This window comes from Jatropha curcas, chromosome 6 (assembly GCF_041381405.1).
Source record: "Jatropha curcas cultivar XTBG-Jc1 chromosome 6, XTBG_Jcur_1.0, whole genome shotgun sequence".
Classification (NCBI taxonomy): Eukaryota; Viridiplantae; Streptophyta; class Magnoliopsida; order Malpighiales; family Euphorbiaceae; genus Jatropha; species Jatropha curcas.
In genome coordinates, this window is record NC_143156.1 from 3,350,852 (window position 1) to 3,372,266 (window position 21,415).

General features: G+C 28.9%; 6 long non-coding RNA genes across 7 annotated transcripts; all 6 read left to right on the plus strand.

The window, feature by feature from the left end:
• Nucleotides 1-544: 544 nt before the first annotated feature.
• Nucleotides 545-1,673, plus strand: LOC149495272 (uncharacterized). The gene is made up of 2 exons (XR_016321469.1): nt 545-1,184; nt 1,297-1,673. It is a non-coding gene; the product is annotated as an uncharacterized LOC149495272 (long non-coding RNA).
• A 4,469-nt stretch (nt 1,674-6,142) lies between these two features.
• Nucleotides 6,143-8,764, plus strand: LOC149495273 (uncharacterized). Of its 2 annotated transcripts, none has more exons than XR_016321146.1 (3): nt 6,143-6,202; nt 6,600-7,628; nt 7,892-8,764. It is a non-coding gene; the product is annotated as an uncharacterized LOC149495273 (long non-coding RNA). The 2 variants fall into 2 exon arrangements; XR_016321147.1 differs by having other exon boundaries at nt 6,156-6,202; nt 6,650-7,628.
• Nucleotides 8,765-9,469: 705 nt separating this feature from the next.
• Nucleotides 9,470-10,603, plus strand: LOC149495274 (uncharacterized). Its single transcript, XR_016321145.1, has 2 exons — nt 9,470-10,096; nt 10,181-10,603. It is a non-coding gene; the product is annotated as an uncharacterized LOC149495274 (long non-coding RNA).
• A 1,466-nt stretch (nt 10,604-12,069) lies between these two features.
• LOC110009042 (uncharacterized) lies at nt 12,070-13,118 on the plus strand. The gene is made up of 2 exons (XR_016321336.1): nt 12,070-12,608; nt 12,720-13,118. It is a non-coding gene; the product is annotated as an uncharacterized LOC110009042 (long non-coding RNA).
• A 4,987-nt stretch (nt 13,119-18,105) lies between these two features.
• Nucleotides 18,106-19,088, plus strand: LOC110009041 (uncharacterized). Its single transcript, XR_016321392.1, has 2 exons — nt 18,106-18,231; nt 18,693-19,088. It is a non-coding gene; the product is annotated as an uncharacterized LOC110009041 (long non-coding RNA).
• Nucleotides 19,089-19,961: 873 nt separating this feature from the next.
• On the plus strand, nt 19,962-20,591 carry LOC110009037 (uncharacterized). The gene is made up of 2 exons (XR_002283855.3): nt 19,962-20,105; nt 20,215-20,591. It is a non-coding gene; the product is annotated as an uncharacterized LOC110009037 (long non-coding RNA).
• The last annotated feature ends 824 nt before the right edge of the window (nt 20,592-21,415 follow it).

Below are 21,415 nucleotides of genomic sequence, written 5' to 3' on the forward strand. Positions count from 1 at the left end.
ATGCATGCTATAACAAGCAAAGCAACCCACAAAAGTAGAGAAAATACCGTATAACATGCATCTAATAATTCTTTTAATTAACAAATTACTCCAGAGATGGTAGAATTTGTTTTTCAAATCAGACTTAGTGTTTATCATATATATAACAAAGTTGATTTAGACCTTTTCATTCGTGCTAAACCATCAGTAGTAATAATGATAATACTAATATACTTCCAATTTTCAGTCTTAATTACTATATTTGATTTGTCATATGTTAATAAATAAGTATTAGAATGAATTGTTCAACACTCTTTCTTCTTTAAGTGAGTTCAATGGTTTAATTGTAGATGGAGCAAATATTCGAAGGACTTTGATTTTGTCATAATTTTCCGTTATTGCCGTGTAATTTGAGTAAAAAAAACATATGATGATATTAAAGTTAAATCTACACTTATGGAGAAAATTTTCCGTCACTGTGGAAAAAAATTTTACATTGGTGACATTCCAACTCAGATATACACTCAGAAATTAGTGGAAGCATGCCAAAAGTTGGATTGTCCTTCGTACCATCGACTGATAAAGCAAAATATATTAATTTTTCAGACTAAATTATTTTAACATCTATGGCTTTACTCTTCTCCAAGTCTTTTTAAGTGCTAGGTTTCATTTCCTCGCAATTCACATCAGGGTAAATTATTTTTCTGACAATATATAGATACAGTCTTAACTGTTCATTGTTGTGCAGTTTGAGAATGAAGTTGGTAGTGTTGGTAATGATTGTTGTTGGATTAATCATATTTAGTGTTGAAGCTGAAGGAAGGAAAGAACAAATTAGCAGTTGGAGGACTATCAAATTTGTTATTATATCTAATAGGAAGTCAATTACCCAGAGTCAATACGATCTATATTTTAATTTAGTTGATTGAGCATTATTGTGGAGATTGGAGAAAATTTACATTGATACAGAAATTAGTGGAAGATTGCAAAAATGATTGGCCTTTGCAGGATTGACTTGGACTAATTAAGCAAAGAAAAGATGTTTTTAAGTACTAAGTAATTGCTTTCCTTGAAAATGCATTTTGAAGAAAAGATGTGACTCCAAGTATTTAAGTACTAGACTTCATTACCTCTACCTTCATCAAGTTATTTTCGAACCACCAGGGCAAAATCATCAACATAGATACAGAAATTATCATGAAGAGGTAATTCTTTTTTTTTTTTGCTACAAATTTATCGGCTTTATTTTGCTGTTATGTTTGACATAATTTTGTTCTATTTCCCTAATTAATTGAAGTTATACAATTTGTTGTGCAGTTTGAGCATGAAACTGCTAATCCTAGTCTTGATCGTTGTTGGATCAATCTCATTCAGCGTTGAAGCTCAAGGAAGAAAAGAAAAAATTAGATATTGGGGCACTCGCAAAATGGTATATGAAGAGGGAAAAAAACACATCATGGTAAAGTTGAAAAAAGATGAAAACTTGCGACTTGGTTTGAAGCTAATGGGACTCGTGTATTCTAGTTCTCAATCCTCCCCTAGTATCTCTAGACCCGCCGGAAGTGGTTGATTATGTAGTCGAGAGAAGAAGAAGAAGATAGGGAAGCTTGTATTCAAATTTTTTGAGATTTATTTCTAAAAAAAAAATTATAAATTTCCTAAATATTAACGAAATAAGAATGTTTTATGCTTTATTTAATAATTATTTTTATTTAAAATATATAATACGTTTGAGTATAGGGGAAGAGAAATCTTTTTGTTTGGGAAAACTTCATCACATCACATAGTAACAGTGGATTAAATCAAAATGTTTCTTCTTTTTTTTTTTTTTTTTTGAAAAATAAATATTTATGTTAAACTCTCTGCAGGACCTGTCCAAAATTCACAGTTGTCTAATCCTTGACCAACTGTTTTCACCGGGTGATAATTTTGGTTTTGTAATTTCCTGTTAATCACAAATTTGGATTTTAATTGACAATTTATCAGTATGTAAATGATTCAAATTCTTAACTACACTACTAAATAAATAAATTATATTCGAAGAATTAGTTTAGAATTATAAAAGCATAGGAGTTTATCACAATAAGCATTAAGGGTTCATTTGCATTAGTTGTTAATACTAGATGGTAACTGGTGGCTGATGGCTCATTAGTGATAAAGGTGTTTGATAAAATTTTAGTAATCGTTGAACACAAGGTATGTAGCACCTTTAAAATTTGATAGGGACCATTTTATGTCCTTCATGAGTATCCCTAGCACAAATACAGAGAAGTCGGCTCAGTAGACTTTGAATATCAGATGGTTCCCATAAAAAAGAAAAAGGAGAATACAATTTATAGGGAGACATATATAGCATTAGTAAGACACCCTATTTACTATGCATAGATAAGAAAAAGGTACGAAATTTGTTTTATTTATTATTTACTTTGTCAAAATTTTTATTTTTTCATGTAATTGCTTTTCTATAACACATATTTTTTTTTAATTTTTTAAGGTGAATGTATTTTTTATTTGAATGTATTATATAAATCATATTAAACATTTTAAAATTATATTTAATAGAAAATTATTATTTTTTAAAACAACTACAAGTAAAATGATTAAAAGATATTAATTTGAAAAAAATAATTTTATTAGTAATTATTTTTGTGAGTTTAATGAAGTTCAAATATAATATAAATGCAAAATAAGATATTAAATGATAAGAAAAATTTCTAAAACATACTGATGGAATGAATAGCAATTAGATAGCTGATTGAAAAGCTTATCAAACACTTATAATCTACCTATTTTATACAAATTAGTTATTAGCTTCATTAATCAGCTGAATTAAATGAAACCATAATTTAAAGTAGGATGTTTAGATAGAGTTGCAAGCCAATAATATATAAATAATCGCAGAACCCACTTTTAAAATAGCTACAAGATAAATATATAAATATAATTTTTGAAATTTAAAAGAAGTAAATGTCGAAAAGAGAAAAAAAAAATACAAAATTTATAAGATCCACTTATATATTTAGATATTTATTATTAGTTTATCATTGAGGCAAGATGCTCTATATGAAATCTCGGTCGTAATATATAAACTGTCCTTAATTTAAATTCATTGAACTTCTTAATATTTTAAAATAAATTGTCTTTGATTTGAGTTTTAAAAATTAAAAATATGTAATCAAATCAAACACTCTTTACGTAGCCTTTTACGCGCTTTCTTTGGTCAAATTTGTAAAAAAAAAAAAAAATTAATAAAGTATGGATATTTGGAGGGTTGACTTGGACCAACAAGGCGTGGGTTCAGGGATAGCCAAAATCTGATTTTCGGAACCAGAATCGCCGATTTCGAACCGGTGAGAATCGGAATTGAAATCCGAACCAGTGAAAATCGGAACTAGAATCGGTCCGAACCGTTAAAAGTTGTTAGCTAGTAGAGTTGTTAGCTGTTTTAGTAGTTTTTCATGAAACGTTAGAAGTTAAATGTTATATGAGTTAACTTTTCATAAAATATTATTTTAACCTCTAAAAATTAGTTAAAAAGCTATGTTACCGAACATTTTTTTAAGTAGTGTTTAGTGTTTTGACCAGCCAAAAATACTAAAAATTACTTGAAAAGTTGTTACCAAACACAAACATTAGGCGTGGTTAGTATAATTTTTGAATAATAATTATAATATTTTTTTTTAATTTTTTCATAAATATTTAATCAATTTAATTTTACAAATAAAGTTTTCGATAGAATAATTTTTTATAAATTTATGATTTGAAGAATACAATAGATACCTGTAAAATTTAATATGTGATTCGCTTCAACGCATAAACTTCTGAAATATTTTTATATATTTGGCCAGAATGACTTTTCTTTAGTCGTTATAGCCTAACTCTATATATACTAATCTTGGTATGCTCGCAAGCTACCTATACCGGCAAAGGCAAAACATTCAACAATATCCACAAAAAATGCTGGTGGAGAGGTATTATCTTTTTATTATTTTTTTTTATCTTAATTAACACCAAATTATTTTTTTTTCTCCTTCCTAATATTTGAAACTCACTCACCCGTGCTCGCGTGTATTAAACAGGTTGATGATGAAGTTGCTATTTGTAATCTTGATTATAGCTGGATCAATCTCATACTCTCTTCAAATTGATCCCGAAAATAGAAAAAATGAGAAAATTATTCCGATAACTGAATCAGAGAAAATTGTCAATAGAAATTTTAGATTCAAGAAGATGCATATAGTAGTGAAGCAAGAAGGAGAGCATTCCGGTGGTGGACCAAGTCCTTATACCCATATTCCCCGTAGGGAAAGTTGCCCCGATGGTGGACTAAGTCCTTATACCCATAATTTCGAAGAAAAAACAAGTCCTGCTACCCAGGTTGCCCGTAGGGAAAGTTGTCCCGGCGGCCATGGTTGATTTTTAAGTAATAGATAGGAATATGGAAAGATTAATGTAATAATATAGCTAGAGTATTAATTATTAATTTTTTATATATTGATAGAGTTGAAATTAAATAAAATTGATAGTAATATCATTAATATGACTATTCTTATTACTGACTCAACCCAATCCGATCTAATTATAACTAACCGGACCTGTTTAGTAGCAATATATTTTTGCTACTATTTTGTTTTTCTTATAGTGACAACTAATTCTTTTCTTTTTTTTGTTTTTTAAAACTGCAACCTATTAATTGACTATAGACTCTAACCTTCTTAAAAAATTTATTTCTCATATGGCTTATTACTTAGATCAACAAGTTGTTGATGATACTTATATTATTTTCGACTCATGATATTGACTCAAGATAAGAATAGTAATTGACTAAATAATAAGTCCACATTTAATTCAAATAAATTCTGAAATATTTTTTAAAACTTAAATTTTACAAAGTTCATCTAATTAAGCTAAATCATATAGTTCATAAATAAATTTTATAATTATTTCCATTAACACCAAACAAGGGCTGGTATCAATAGAACCTGCAATTTGGAGAAAACAAAAGATACTGGAAGCTAAGAAATTATTAACCAAGTACTCAAACATACTTATTTTTTTTGAGTATCTGGAGAGAGAGAATTCGAATCTGAATCTATTATCTTGTTATATATGCATTTATTATTAGATTATATCTTGGTGTGTGAGTATCCAAATAAATTAAAAATGGATACAGATAGATAAAATTTAAATAAAATTCAGGTACAATTAATTTAAACATTTACAATATCCATATCGCTTCCATCTCTGTGCCCTATCTCGTAATTCGTGCTTGGAATTGAGGCTCTGTGATTTTATATCATATCACGTCTCTTTTGATATGACTTTCCAATAATTTTGTTTCTTGATAAATACTTTTCTTAACTCTTAGTCCTTAAAATAACAATTTCACTATTGTAAGCAAATGCAGTGACTTTTATGCTTAAAATGGAAAATCATATATGTTCCAATTCATAACTAGAGATTTTAGATTTTAATTTGCCAAGAAAAATTACAAGCTAAAATAGGTCCTACTCAGTAATTTTAGTCTTTTAGGCAAATTTTTTCTCCGTCTCTTTCTTTCAAAACTTAAAAACTCTGTTCTATTTTTCCGCGGGCGCTTACCGGTGAGCTCTTGCTAGTGGTTACTTTTTTTCCTTTTTTTGTTTGTTTTTTACAAATAATATACAAACTTGATTTATTGTCATTCAAATATTGAAATTTATTATTGCTCATATCTTGAGATTTTATTTTTAGATCTAGTTCTAAGTTATTGTTATCACCATTATGTGATTTTGTCTAGCGTTTTTTATTATTTAGATAATTATACAGAAAGAAATGAGATTGGACTTGTAAAGGACCATCGAATCGAGTAGTGGCCATGAATAGCACTAAGTGGAGCGAGCGATCGCCTAGACATAAATATGATACTCTGTCAATTCGATTAGATACTTTAAATCAATATTGTATTTTTTTTTATTTTTTGTATAAATAGTTTATTATTAGATTTTTTATACAAAAATATAAAAACATATTGATCATTACACTCATATTTGTATACAATTCCCTATTAATGAAATTTTAATTTGATTTATTCTCAAAGGTCCTACTCTATTGACTTGGACTAACAAGTCTTTTGATGTTACTCCAAGTGGTTTAAGTACCAGGCTTCATCACCTGCCTTCCCACATCAATTTAGAACCAATTAGGCAAAACCATTCTCTCATACAGAAATTATCATGAACAGGTAATTTTACTTTTCTTCTGGTTGTTTTTAATGCATTTGCTTTCCCCTCAAACAAAAAAAAGCTTTGGAATAGGTAATATAGCAAGTGAATTAAATGTAAAATTTTGAATATTTAATTTATGATGGTGGAATTTGGTTCATTAAATCAATATTTGATTGTCTGATCTACATTTTTAAGACAATCAATTTCACTAAAAATGAGATTGGAGGTAATTAAATTGAAAAAAAAAAATGAATTCTATTGTTTTTTTTTTTTTTACATAATTGCATTTTATTTCGCACTTAAATATATGAATAATATAATTAATTAACGTCTCTAATATATATATATATATATATATATATATATATATATATATATATATATATATATATATATATATATATATATATGCAGTTTGGGAATGAAGTTGGTAGTCTTAGTGATGATTGTTGTTGGATCAATAGTCTCATTTAGAGTTGAAGCTGAAGGAAGGAAAGTAAAAATTAGCAATTGGAGAAGAAGCAAAATTGTGGAAAAACATATGATGATAAATTTCAGAAAAGACGGAAACTTTCTGCAGAAGAGAGCTGCCGCTCATGCAATAAATTGGTGACTCCAGGTCCTGTGCATGCTTAGCCACTTGGTCAAAGGTTTTATCTTATATATATATATATATATATATATATATATATATATATATATATATATATATATTGTATTTTCAATTGTCAGTTTCCTTTTTTAGGATAAAATTTTGATGGGGTTGTACAGAGGTGGTATTTTGATTGTTTCTTATTTTTCAATTTTTGGTTTTGAATTGTAATGGTGGATTGCGGTCACTATTCTTGAAAATTTGTTGAATTTAAATTTATGATCTTTATTGATCTGATTATCAAACAAATGTGTATGCATATTTTTCCCATATTTTCTTTTTTTTTTTTCCCCTATTATCTTTGCTGTGAAAAGTTAATTTTGCAACACCCTGTGTTCTTCGTATTGACTACTGTGGGAAATTTGATATTGAGGTGATATTGTAATTTTTCACCTTAAATCAGATTTATCAATGGATAAAGAGTTGAGATATTGCTATTGATGATTCAAGTAGTTGATGGGCTGCAAATTAGCAATCTGGCTTTGCTATTCATTCTCATTTCAGATGATTGAAATCAAATGATATTATCTTACTCTGAAGACGCCATCGAAGAACAATTGGGCATTCTCCTCTTCATTTTATGGATAATCCAAAAATTCTGTAACGATTGCTAATTGATAATCATGTAAGAGATGGGTAAAAATATCTAAAGTCAGGAGTTTCAGCAAAATCTGCAATTCTTTAGTTTCTCATCTCTATCACAGGTTGGTTTGGGGGATCAAGATTGCAGCTTGAAGCTGTGCAGCAATATTAGCAATACATGGAAGAACTCTTGCTGGGAATTTATGGAGGTAAAATATTTTGAAGCCTTTCTTGACATAATTAGATATTGCTGATATTATAAAGTATTTTCATCACATGGAGCTGAGGCACCTTGTTTCACAATCAAAGATGTTTTAGTTTCTTTCATGAAATTAAGCATAGTACTGATTGGTGCATTATTGGAATAAGTCATCATATTTGTATACTGAAAGCTTACTCAAGTCTTCTTTTTAAAAAGAATCTGCAAGTTGTAGCGCTCTAATAGTAAATTGTTGCTTTGACGTATTTGCAGCTGCTGATAATAAGTGTATTTTGGAAATCAAGTTCCCAGTAGGAAATGTTCTGCTTCGTGGCAGAAATCTTATATGGAGATAAGAAGAATAGAGCTCCAAAAGCTATTGTGGTGAGTCTAATATTTGTGATATGCCCTCGAAACTTCCGTTGAAGTTTGATGTGTTCAAGCAATATGGATTTTTCTTTAAAATTTTTTAAACAAAATTACCACTGGTAAGATTCTTCTGATCGTCAATATGGCATGCAATTGTCTTTGTCGAATGCATTAGTTCCCTATTTCTAGGTCATATTGTAATGTTATATCCCATGTTTTTGTGGGCACCAACCCTGTGCTTTCGATGAAGTATTTTTAGATATCTACGAATCATATCTAAACTACGTGCAGACATAAGAATGATATCCGTGGTATGATTTTTGCTGCCAGTTGATCAAACTCCTACATTCTGCTTCATGTGAAAATGAGCAATAGCTTGTTTGGTACTAGATAATGGACATATAAAATATAATGTAATGTAGGCTCCGTTTGTTTCCGTAAAATAATTTGCAGGAAAATATTTTCTATAATTTTCTGTTATTTGGGGTACTTAGGAAAATATTACAGCCAAACAACGGAAAATATTACAACCAAAATATTGCTTAGGGAAATATTTTTAACTAATTTTCAATATTACAACCAAACAACGGTAAATAAGTTATTTGAAAAATTATTTTCAGCAAGTTATTTTCCTGCAAGTTATTTTATGGAAACATATGGAGCCGTAATCAAAAGTGTTGTTTGCATTAGATTCTATTACAATGTACCAAATATAGTTTACCATGTGTTGGGTTAGCTTGTTATGAGAAATTGAGGTCACCAAACAAGGAATTTATGGAGGGCTGAGAAGAAAACTCAGATATAATTTGAAGTTGAACTAATAGCAACCAGCAATGGCAAGGTAACAAAAGCATTAGACTTCATATCCTCCCCTTCCTTTTTGTTTTAATGTTAAGTGGCTTGTACAGTTCTTGAAGCAAGAGTTGAATACTTGTTCTTGATGTTTCTTCGTCTTCTTCTTCTTTAGAAAAGAAGAGCACAAAAGAAAAGGAAAGAAAAGATGAAGTTCTCTTAATTGATAATGAAGTTGCTAGTCATAGTGATGTTTATTGGTATTGGATTGATCTCATCATTTTCTCTTCAAGTTGAAGCTGAACAATTTGTTTGGCAAAAGGGAAAGAAAGAGAAATTTGGGAATCAGGCACCTATAAAAGATGAACATTCTGGAAGAACTAGAAACTTTGCCAATGAAGATATGGAGGGAAACCATATGATAACAAATTGGAGAATATACAGAAACCTGCTTGCTGGTTCAAAGAAGGATGTGCCGATGATTAAATGTACTCAAAGTCTTCATCTTTATCCAGTCGCAGTAGAATTGATGGGCATGGGTAATTCTTTGGTGAATTTGGTTTAAATCAAATCAAATCAAATCCACACAAACTCTATGCAGGTTTTAATTATATTTGAATAGATTTAAATTTAGTTTTCAGATTTAATAGAAAGACTTTGATTCAGCAATAAAGTTTTTTTTCTAATAATAATTTTAATATGATACTATTAATTTAGATTAATCATTAATCTGTATTCAAGTACAATATATGAAAAATTCATGTATTTAAAAATTGTAGAGTATACAATTTTTTTATACGAACAAAAAAGGATATTTTTTTTATCAACTTTCACACATTGAAACTAAATATATTTTTAAAATGATTAAAATATATTTCGAGTATTTCATATTTTTCAGAAAATGTATTTTCATATTTGTGCCTAATGATTAAAAAAATCCATTTTTTTTTTTTTTTAAATTTACGTAAAAACAATGTTTGTTTTATTTGGTCCCCTAAATTTTTGAAAAATAATTTTTGCCTTCTAAGTTTTATTTTTAGCACCGCCACTATATTTGTCATATAGTAATAATGACAATAATTGTGGAGGTCATTGCTGGATTGACTAATGAAAAAGTGAAAACAGTGCTTATGGCAATGGCAGCTTCCTCGAAATTGTTTATTCAACAGTAAAAATCTATTGATCTTTCTAAAAAATAATAAAAAAAATTATATATTGATGCCTATATAATGTGAATATTTCAGTATAATCTTCATAAGCTTTGTGGGAAGCAAGAAAGCAAGCAGCAATATCAATATTTTTCATGATCATGGAGAGGTAATTCTTCTATTTTTAACATTTTCAATTTTTGGTTTTATTTTCTTATACAGGCCATCTTGTCATTTAATATTGTTTGTGCAGTTTGATGAAGAAGTTGCTACTGTTGGTGATGTTTATCGTAGTTGTTGGATCAATTACACTTTCTCTGGAGGTTGCAGTTGCAGGGAAGGATCTTGAAGATGGAAGGAAAGGGAAATTTGGGAATCTTCATGCAACACTTGCAGAGTATAAAAACAAAAAAATGGTTTTCAGTTCAGAAAATATGGTTGAAGAGAGAATGCCAAGAGGTAGAGTACCTCCGTCAGGTGCAAGCCCATGTACACACATTCCTGGAGGTTCTGGTCACTGTATCCATGGTTGACTAAGTAGTGTTTGAAGGACGTGTTTGGCTTGTGTACAATTAATAATAATCTGATCACTGTATCAGTTGTTAATTTATCTATGCCTAGTCTATGCCGCATTCTGTTCGAACTAGATTAATGAAAATAATTTTTTTTTCCTTTAGGAACGGGAGTATTTCTAAACATTCGTTGAAAAAGATAATAAAGTTAAAACAATTTTTTTACAAAATAATTAGTTTTTGACTTAATATTAAATTTAAAAAAAAAAATTGTAAAATTGCAAGCATGAATCTCTTTTGAGGTCTAATTAACATAAAAAAAAAAAAAAAACTTTCCTTAAAAGCTGAAGGAAATTAAGTAGCACATCCATAGATCATGCATGGGAAGGTAATTATGTCATCTTTTCTTAAATCAAAAATTTTTTTTTCTTACTATTCTATGTACAAATAAAAAGTTGTCCAGTAGCTATAAATTATAGCATTAGCAAGTATAACAGTACCAGGCAATTGATGAATGAACTTGCAGGATGAAAATCACAAATTTTTTCACTGTTTAAAAAATAAGGATAAAAATATTCAAAAAAGAAAAAGGATAAATGCTCTGTTAAACTTTTGTTTCAAAATGACACGCTTTCAAATTATAATTATTATTATTATTATTATTATCATTTTAGGTCAGAAATAGGGTAAATTACAAAGTTATAGTAATAATTCATGCTCCATTGAATAATTATCAGAGGGGATGTAGCTCAAATGGTAGAGCGTTCTCAGCTTACAAAGCGAGAGGCGGCATGGTGTTCGATACCCGCATACCCAAGTCACATTTTTTTGCTAATTTAGTTTTTAAAAAATTTTTTGGCTATAAGACTACAAACGACATGGAAAAACATAGTAAGAAACTTAGATTATCTGATAATGTAGTAATTTTCATAATGTGAAATTGTGAATTAATGGTCAGAAAAAAGGAGAAAAATATTATGCATGCTATAACAAGCAAAGCAACCCATAAAAGGAGAGAATATACCGTATAACATGCATCTAATAACTCTTTTAATTAACAAATTACTCCAGAGATGGTAGAATTTGTTTTTCAAATCAGACTTAGTGTTTATCATTTATATAACAAAGTTGATTTAGACCTTTTCATTCATGCTAAACCATCGGTAGTAATAATGATAATACTAATATACTTCCAACTTTCGTTCTTAATTACTATATTTGATTTGTCATATGTTAATAAATAAGTATTGGGATGAATAGTTCAATACTCTTTCTTCTTTAAGTGAGTTCAATGGTTTAATTGTAGTTGGAGCAAATATTCGAAGGACTTTGATTTTATCATAATTTTCCGTTATTGCCGTGTAATTTGAGTAAAAAAAACATATGATGATATTAAAGTTAAATCTACACTTATGGAGAAAATTTCCCGTCATTGTGGAAAAAATTTTACATTGGTGACATTCCAACTCAGATATCCACTCAGAAATTAGTGGAAGCATGCCAAAAGTTGGATTGTCCTTCGTACCATCGACTGATAAAGCAAAATGTATTAATTTTTCAGACTAAATTATTTTAACCTCCATGGCTCTACTCTACTCCCAAGTCTTTTTAAGTGCTAGGTTTCATTTCCTCGCAATTCACATCAGGGTAAATTATTTTTCTGACAATATATAGATACAGTCTTAACTGTTCATTGTTGTGCAGTTTGAGAATGAAGTTGGTAGTGTTGGTGATGATTGTTGTTGGATTAATCATATTTAGTGTTGAAGCTGAAGGAAGGAAAGAACAAATTAGCAGTTGGAAAACTATCAAATTTGTTATTATATCTAATAGGAAGTCAATTACCCAGAGTCAATACGATCTATATTTTAATTTAGTTGATTGAGCATTATTGTGGCGACTGGAGAAAATTTACATTGATACAGAAATTAGTGGAAGATTGCAAAAATGATTATTTTAATTTAGCCTTCAGGATTGACTTGGACTAATTAAGCAAAGAAAAGATGTTTTTAAGTACTAAGTAATTACTTTCCTTGAAAATGCATTTTGAAAAAAAGATGTCACTCCAAGTATTTAAGTACTAGACTTCGTTATCTCTACCTTCATCAGGTTATTTTCAAAACATCAAGGCAAAAGCATCAACATAGATACAGAAATTATCATGAAGAGGTAATTCTTATTTTCTTTGCTGCAAATTTATCTGCTTTATTTTGCTGTTATGTTTGACATAATTTTGTTCTATTTCCCTAATTAATTGAAGTTATACAATTTGTTGTGCAGTTTGAACATGAAGCTGGTAATCCTAGTCTTGATTGTTGTTGGATCAATCTCATTCTGCGTTGAAGCTCAAGGAAGAAAAGAAAAAATTAGCTATTGGGGCACTAGCAGAATGCTATATGAAGAGGGAAAAAAACACATCATGGTAAAGTTGAAAAAAGATGAAAACTTGCTACTTGGTTTGAGGCCAAAGAGACTTGTGCGTGCTAAATCTGGTGCCTCCGTTAGTATCTCTATACCCGGCGGACATGGTTGATTATGTATTCGAGAGAACAAGAAGAAGAAGAAGAAGAAGAAGATAGGGAAGCTTGTATTCAAATTTTTTGAGATTTATTTCTCAAAAAAAATTATAAATTTCCTAAATATTAATGAAATAAGAATGTTTTATGCTTTATTTAATAATTATTTTTGTTTAAAATATATAATATGTTTGAGTATAGGGGAAGAGAAATCTTTTTGTTTGGGAAAACTTCATCACGTCACATAAAAACTGTAGATTAAATCAAAATGTTTCTTTTTTTTTTTTTTTGAAAAATAAAGATTTATGTAAAACTCTCTGCAGGACCTGTCCAAAATTCACAGATGGCTAATCCTTGACCTGTTGTGCGGTGCCCACTCAAGTGGGACCCACAATAAATTTGAAAAGAAAAAAAAGAAAGGGAAAAAACGTGTTATTTGTAAAGTCAAATAGTTGGCAGAAGGTTGGCAACCAACTATTATCTAAGTGGAGAGCTGTGTGTAACTTACACACGTTTCTCACATTACCTCTCCTATTTATAGGAGAGGATTTGCCTCAGTTAAAATACACACAGAAGAAAGAAGAGAGAAAATGTAGCAAGCGGGTTTTTCTAGTTTTAGGAAGGGTTTCCTAAAACTAGGGGAGAGAAAAATAGTGAGGAAATATTATGGAGTGTTTTTGGGAAACACTTTGTTGCCACTATTTTTTGTATTACTTTCTTTGTGTGACCATACTATTTTTAATAGTGGAAGAATGATTAGGAGTTTGTCCCGTGGATGTAGCCTTAAAACAGTTGAGAGTGAACCACGTAAATTTCTGTGTGTCCCATTTCTATTTTTCGCTGCGTTAATTTTCTCTTAATTGGTCGAAAGGGCCCAACGAGTGGTATCAAAGCTGATGCCTAACAACTGGTATCAGAGCTGATTCCTAACATGACCAACTGTTTTCACCGGGTGATAATTTTGGTTTTGTAAATTCCTATTAATCACAAATTTGGATTTTAATTGACAATTTATTAGTATGTAAATGATTCAAATTCTTAACCACACTACTAAATAAATAAATTATATTCGAAGAATTAGTTTAGAATTATAAAAGCATAGGAGTTTATCACAAAAAGCATTAAGGGTTCATTTGCATTAGTTGTTAATACTAGATGGTAACTGGTGGCTGATAGCTCATTAGTGATAAAGGTGTTTGATAAAATTTTATTAATCGTTGAACACAAGGTATGTAGCACCTTTAAAATTTGATAGGGACCATTTTACGTCCTTTATGATTATCCCTTGCACAAATACTGAGAAGTCGGCTCAATAGACTTTGAATATCAGATGGTTCCATAAAAAAGAAAAAGGAGAATACAATTTATAGGGAGACATATATAGCATTAGCAAGACACCCTATTTACTATGCATAGATAAGAAAAGGGTATGAAATTTGTTTTATTTATTATTTACTTTGTCAAAATTTTTATTTTTTCATGTAATTGCTTTTATATATTTTTATTTTTTTAATGTAATTGCTTTTCTATAACACATATTTTTTAATTTTTTAAGGTGAATGTATTTTTTATTTGAATGTATTATATAAATCATATTAAACTTTTTAAAATTATATTTAATAGAAAATTATTATTTTTTAAAACAACTACAAGTAAAATGATTAAAAGATATTAATTTGAAAAAAATAATTTTACTAGTAATTATTTTTGTGAGTTTAATGAAGTTTAAATATAATATAAATGCAAAATAAGATATTAAATGATAAGAAAAATTTCTAAAACATAATTGGTGGAATGAATAGCAGTTGATAGCTGATTGAAAAGCTTATCAAACACTTATAATCTACCTATTTTATACAAATCAGTTATTAACTACATTAATCAGCTGAACTAAATGAAACCATAATTTCAAGTAGGATGTTTAGATAGAGTTGCAAGCCAATAATATATAAATAATCGCAGAACCCACTTTTAAAAATAGCTACAAGATAAATATATAAATATAATTTTTGAAATTTAAAAGAAGTAAATGTCGAAAAGAGAAAAAAAAATACAAAATTTATAAGATCCACTTATATATTTATATATTTATTATTAGTTTATCATTGAGGCAAGATGCTCTATATGAAATCTCGGTCGTAATTTATAAACTGTCCTTAATTTAAATTCATTGAACTTCTTAATATTTTAAAATAAATTGTCTTTGATTTGAGTTTTAAAAATTAAAAATAAGTAATCAAATCGAACACTCTTTACGCAGCCTTTTCCGCGCTTTCTTTGGTCAAATTTGTAAAAAAAAAAAAAAATACATAAAGTGTGGATATTTGGAGGGTTGACTTGGACCAACAAGACGTGGGTTTAGGGGTGGCTAAATCTAATTTTCGGAACCAAAACCGTTAGTTTCGAACCGGTGAGAATTGGAATTGGAACCCGAATCGGTGGGAATCGGAACCAGCATTGGTCCGAACCGTTAAAAATTGTTAGCTGTTTTAGTAGCTTTTCATGAAACTTTAAAAGTTAAATATTGCATGAGTTAACTTTTCACAAAATGTTATTTTAACCTCTAAAAGTTAGTCCAAATGCTATGTTACCAAACATTTTTTTAAGTAGCGTGACCAGCTAAAATGCTAAAAACTACTTGAAAAGTTACTGCCGAACACAAACATTACGTGTGGTTAGTATAATTTTTAAAATAATAATTATAATATTTTTTTAATTTTTTCATGAATATTTAATCAATTTAATTTTAAAAATAAAGTTTTCGATAGAATAATTTTTTATAAATTTATGATTTGAAGAATAAAATAGATATCTGTAAAATTTAATATATCATTCGCTTTAACGCATAAATTTCTGAAATATTTTTATATATTTGGCCACAATGACTTTTCTTTATACATTATAGCCTAAATTTATATATACTAATCTTGGTATGCTCGCAAGCTACCTATACCGGCAAAGGCAAAACATTCAACAATATCCACAAAAAATGCTGGTGGAGAGGTATTATCTTTTTTTTATTTTTGATTTTATCTTAATTAACACCAAATTATTTTTTTTTTCTCCTTCATAATATTTGAAACTCACTCACCCATGCTCGCGTGTATTAAACAGGTTGATGATGAAGTTGCTATTTGTAATCTTGATTATAGCCGGATCAATCTCATACTCTCTTCAAATTGATCCCGAAAATAGAAAAAATGAGAAAATCATTCCGATAACTGAATCAGAGAAAATTGTCAATAGAAATTTTAGATTCAAAAAGATGCATATAGTAGCGAAGCAAGAAGGAGAGCGTTCCGGTGGTGGACCATTCAAAAAGATGCATATAGTAGCGAAGCAAGAAGGAGAGCGTTCCGGTGGTGGACCAAGTCCTTATACCCCTGTTCCCGGTAGGGAAAGTTGCCCCGATGGTGGACTAAGTCCTTATATCCATAATTTCAAAGAAAAAACAAGTCCTTATACCTATGTTGCCGGTAGCGAAAGTGGTCCCGGCGGCCATGGTTGATTGTTAAGTAATATATAGGAATAAGGAAAGATTGATGTGATAATATAGCTAGAGTATCAAATATTAATTTTTTATATATTGATAGAGTTGAAATTAAATAAAATTGATAGTAATATCATTAATATGACTATTCTTATTACTGACTCAACCCAATCCGATCTAATTATAACTAACTGACGGCCATTTTGTTTTTCTTATAGTGAAATGCTACAACTAATTCTTTTCTTTCTTTGTTTTTTAAAACTGCAACGTATTAATTGACTATAGACTCTAACCTTCTTAAAAAATTTATTTCTCAGATCGCTTATTACTTAGATCAACAAGTTGTTGATGATACTGATATTATTTTTGACTCAAGATAAGAATAGTAATTGACTAAATAATAAGTCCACATTTAATTCAAATAAATTCTAAAATATTTTTAAAAACTTTAATTTTACAAAGTTCGTCTAATTAAGCTAAATCATATAGTTCATAAATAAATTTTATAATTTATTTCCATTAACACCAAACAAGGGCTGGTATCAATAGAACCTGCAATTTGGAGAAAACAAAAGACACTGGAAGCTAAGAAATTATTAACCAAGTACTCAAACATACTTGTTTTTTTGAGTATCAGGAGAGAGGGAATTCGAATCTGAATATGTTATCTTGTTATATATGCATTTATTATTAGATTATATCTTGGTGTGTGAGTATCCAAATAGATTAAAAATGGATACAGATATATAAAATTTAAATAAAATTCAGATACAATTAATTTAAATATTTACAGATATCCATACCGCTTCTATGTCTGTGCCCTATCTCGTAATTTGTGCTTGGAATTGAGGCTATGTGATTTTATATCACGTCTCTTCTGATATGATTTCCAATAATTTTGTTTCTTGATAAATACTTTTCTTAACTCTTAGTCCTTAAAATAACAATTTCACTATTAAATGTAAGCACATGCAATGACTTTTATGCTTAAAATGGAAAATCATAAATGTTCCAATTCATAACTAGAGATTTTAGATTTTAATTTGCCAAGAAAAATTGCAAGCTAAAATAGGTCCTACTCAGTAATTTTAGTCTTTTAGGCAAATTTTTCTCCGTCTCTTTCTTTCAAAACTTAATAACTCTGTTCTATTTTTCCACAGGCGCTTACCCGTGAGCTCTCGCTAGTGGTTACTCTTTTTATTTGTTTTTTACAAATAATTCTCTATATACAAATTTGATTTATTGTCACCCAAATATTGAAATTTATTATTGCTCATATCTTGAGATTTTGTTTTCAAATCTAGTTCTCAGTTATTATTATCACCATTATGTGATTTTGTCTAGCGTTTTTCGTTATTTGGATAATTATACAGAAAGAAGTGAGATCGGACTTTTAGAAGGACCATGGAATCGAATAGTGGCCACGAATAACACCAAGTGGAGCGAGCGATCGCTTAGACATAAATATTATACTTTGTCAATTCGATTAGATACTTTAAATCAATATTATATTTTTTTATTCTTTGTATAAATGATTTATTATTAGACTTATTATACAAAAATATAAAAACATATTAATCTTTATGTCATATTTGTATACAATTCCCTATTAATGAAATTTTAGTTTGATTTATTCTCAAAGGTCCTACTCTATTGACTTGGACTAACAAGTCTTTTGATGTTACTCCAACTGTTTTAAATACCAGGCTGCATCACCTGCCTTCCCACATCAAGTTGGAACCAATTAGGCAAAACCATTCACTCATACAGAAATTATCATGAACAGGTAATTTTACTTTTCTTCTGGTTGTTTTTAATGCATTTGCTTTCCCCTCAAAAAAAAAAGCTTTGGAATAGGTAATATAGCAAGTGAATTAAATGTTAAATTTTGAATATTTAATTTATGATGGTGGAATTTGGTTCATTAAATCAATATTTGATTGTCTGATCTACATTTTTAAGACAATCAATTTCACTAAAAATGAGATTGGAGGTGTGTTTTGAAAGTTTTATTAACTAAAAAGATGTAACTCCAAGTATTTAAGTACTAGACTTCATTACCTCTACCTTCATCAAGTTATTTTAAAACCACCAAGACAAAAGCATCAACATAGATACAGAAATTATCATGAAGAGGCAATTCTTATTTTCTTTGCTACAAATTTATCTGCTTTATTTTGCTGTTATGTTTGACATAATTTTGTTCTATTTCCCTAATTAATTGAAGTTATACAATTTGTTGTGCAGTTTGAGCATGAAGCTGCTAATCCTAGTCTTGATTGTCATTGGATCAATCTCATTCTGCGTTGAAGCTCAAGGAAGAAAAGAAAAAATTAGCTATTGGGGCACTAGCAAAATGGTACATGAAGAGGGAAAAAAACACATCATGGTAAAGTTGAAAAAAGATGAAACCTTGCTACTTCGTTTGAAGCCTAAAGGAACTCTGCCTTCTGGTTCTCAAGTTTCCCTTACTATCTCTAGTGCCAACGGTAGTATCTCTAGTCCCGACCGACATGGTTGATTATGTCGTCGAGAGAAGAAGAAGAAGATAGGGAAGCTTGTATTCAAATTTTTTGAGATTTATTTCTCAAAAAATTTATAAATTTCCTAAATATTAATAAAATAAGAACGTTTTATGCTTTATTTAATAATATTTTTTATTTAACATATATAATATGTTTGAGTATGGGGGAAGAGAAATCTTTTTGTTTGGGAAAACTTCATCACGTCACAATTATTTGAAATATATACAATTATTTTGCAAATAATTGCCAAATATAAAATAATTTTTTATTGAACTTCTTAATATTTTAAAATAAATTGTCTTTGATTTGAGTTTTAAAAATTAAAAATAAGTAATCAAATCAAACACTCCTTAGAATCAGCCTTTTCGGCGCTTTCTTTGGTAAAATTTGGAAAAAAAAAATACATACATACATACATAGATACATGTATCTGTCAAGTGTGGATATTTGGAGGGTTGACTTGGACCAACGAGATGTGGATTGTTCACCGAACAATAATTTTTAGAGTTACTGTTTTTTATGTCTAAAATATTGATGTTTGATTTGTTCCACAAAATTAATTATTTTGACAATTGTTAATTGTTTTAGCAACGTTTAGTTATTAGCTGTTTTTAGTAGTTTTTCATAAAAAGTTAAATGTTATATGAATTAACTTTTCACAAAACGGTACCTTAATTTCTAAAAACTAGTTCAAAAGCTATATTACCGAACATTTTTTTTAAGTAGCGTTTAGTGTTTTGACCGATCAAAATTTAAAAGTTATTTAAAAAGTTATTGCCGAACACAAACATTATGTGATATTATGTGTGGGTAGTACAATTTTTAAAATAATAATTACAATAATTTTTAACTTTTTTATAAATATTTAATCGATTTAATTTTACAAAATAAATTTTCGATAGAATAATTTTATAAATTTATGATTTAAAGAATACAATAGATACCTGTAAAATTTAATATGTCATTCGCTTGATCGCATAAACTTCTGAAATATTTTTATATATTTGGCCACAATGACTTTTCTTCAGTCGTTATAGCCTAACTCTATATATACTAATCTTGGTATGCTCGCAAGCTACCTATACTGGCAAAGGCAAAACATTCACCGATATCCACAAAAAATGCTGGTGGAGAGGTATTATCTTTTTTTTTTTTTTTTTTATCTTAATTAACACCAAATTATTTTTTCTTCCTCCTTCATAATATTTGAAGCTCACTCACCCATACTCGCATGTATTAAACAGGTTGATGATGAAGTTGCTATTTGTAATCTTGATTATAGCTGGATCAATCTCATACTCTCTCCAAATTGATCCCGAAAACAGAAAAATTGAGAAAATTATTCTGACAACTGAATCAGAGGAAATTGTGGATACAAATTTTAGATTCAAGAAGATGCATATAGTAGTGAAGCCAAAAGGAGAGCGTCCGGGTGGTGGACCAAGTCCTTGTACCCATGTTCCCGGTAGAGAAAGTTGTCCCGGCGGCCATGGTTGATTGTTAAGTAATAGATAGGAATATGGAAAGATTAATGTAATAATATATGTAGAGTATTAATTATTAATTGTTTGGATATTGATAGAGTTGAAATTAAATAAAATTGATAGTAATATCATTAATACGACTGTTCTTATTATTGACTCAACCCAATCCGATCTAATTATAACTAACTGACGGCCAATATATTTTTGCTACTATTTTGTTTTTCTTATAGTGAAATGCTACAACTAATTCTTTTTTTTTTTTTTTTTTTGTTTCTTAAAACTGCAACGTATTAATTGACTTTAAACTCTAACCTTTTTCGGAAGTTTATTTCTCAGAACGCTTACTACTTAGATTAATAACTTGTTCATGATACTGATATTGTTTTGACTCAAGATAAGATTAGTAATTGACTAAATAAGAAGGCCACATTTAAATCAAACAAATTCTGAAAAGGAAGAATTCGAATCTGAATCTATTATCATGTTGTATATACATTTATTATTAAACTCTATTTTAGTGTGTAAGTACTCAAATAGATTAAAAATGTATAAAGATGGATAAAATACAGTTAATTTAAATATTTACATATATACATACCGTCTCTATCTCTGTGCCCTATCTTTTAATTCGTGCTTGGAATTGAGGCTCTGTGATTTTATATCACGTCTCTTTTGATATGACTTTCCAATAATTTTGTTTCTTGATAAATACTTTTCTTAACTCTTAGTCCTTAAAATAACAATTTCACTATCAAATGTGAGCACATGCAGTGACTTTTATGCTTAAAATGGAAGATCATATATGTTCCAATTCATAACTAGAGCTTTCAGATTTTAATTTGCCAAGAAAATTGCAAGCTAAAATAGGTCCTACTGTGTGAAGTTGTCATTTTTCAAACTCAGGCTTGGCTCTGATAAGGTTTATTGACCTTATATTTGGAGGGTTGACTTTGACTAACAA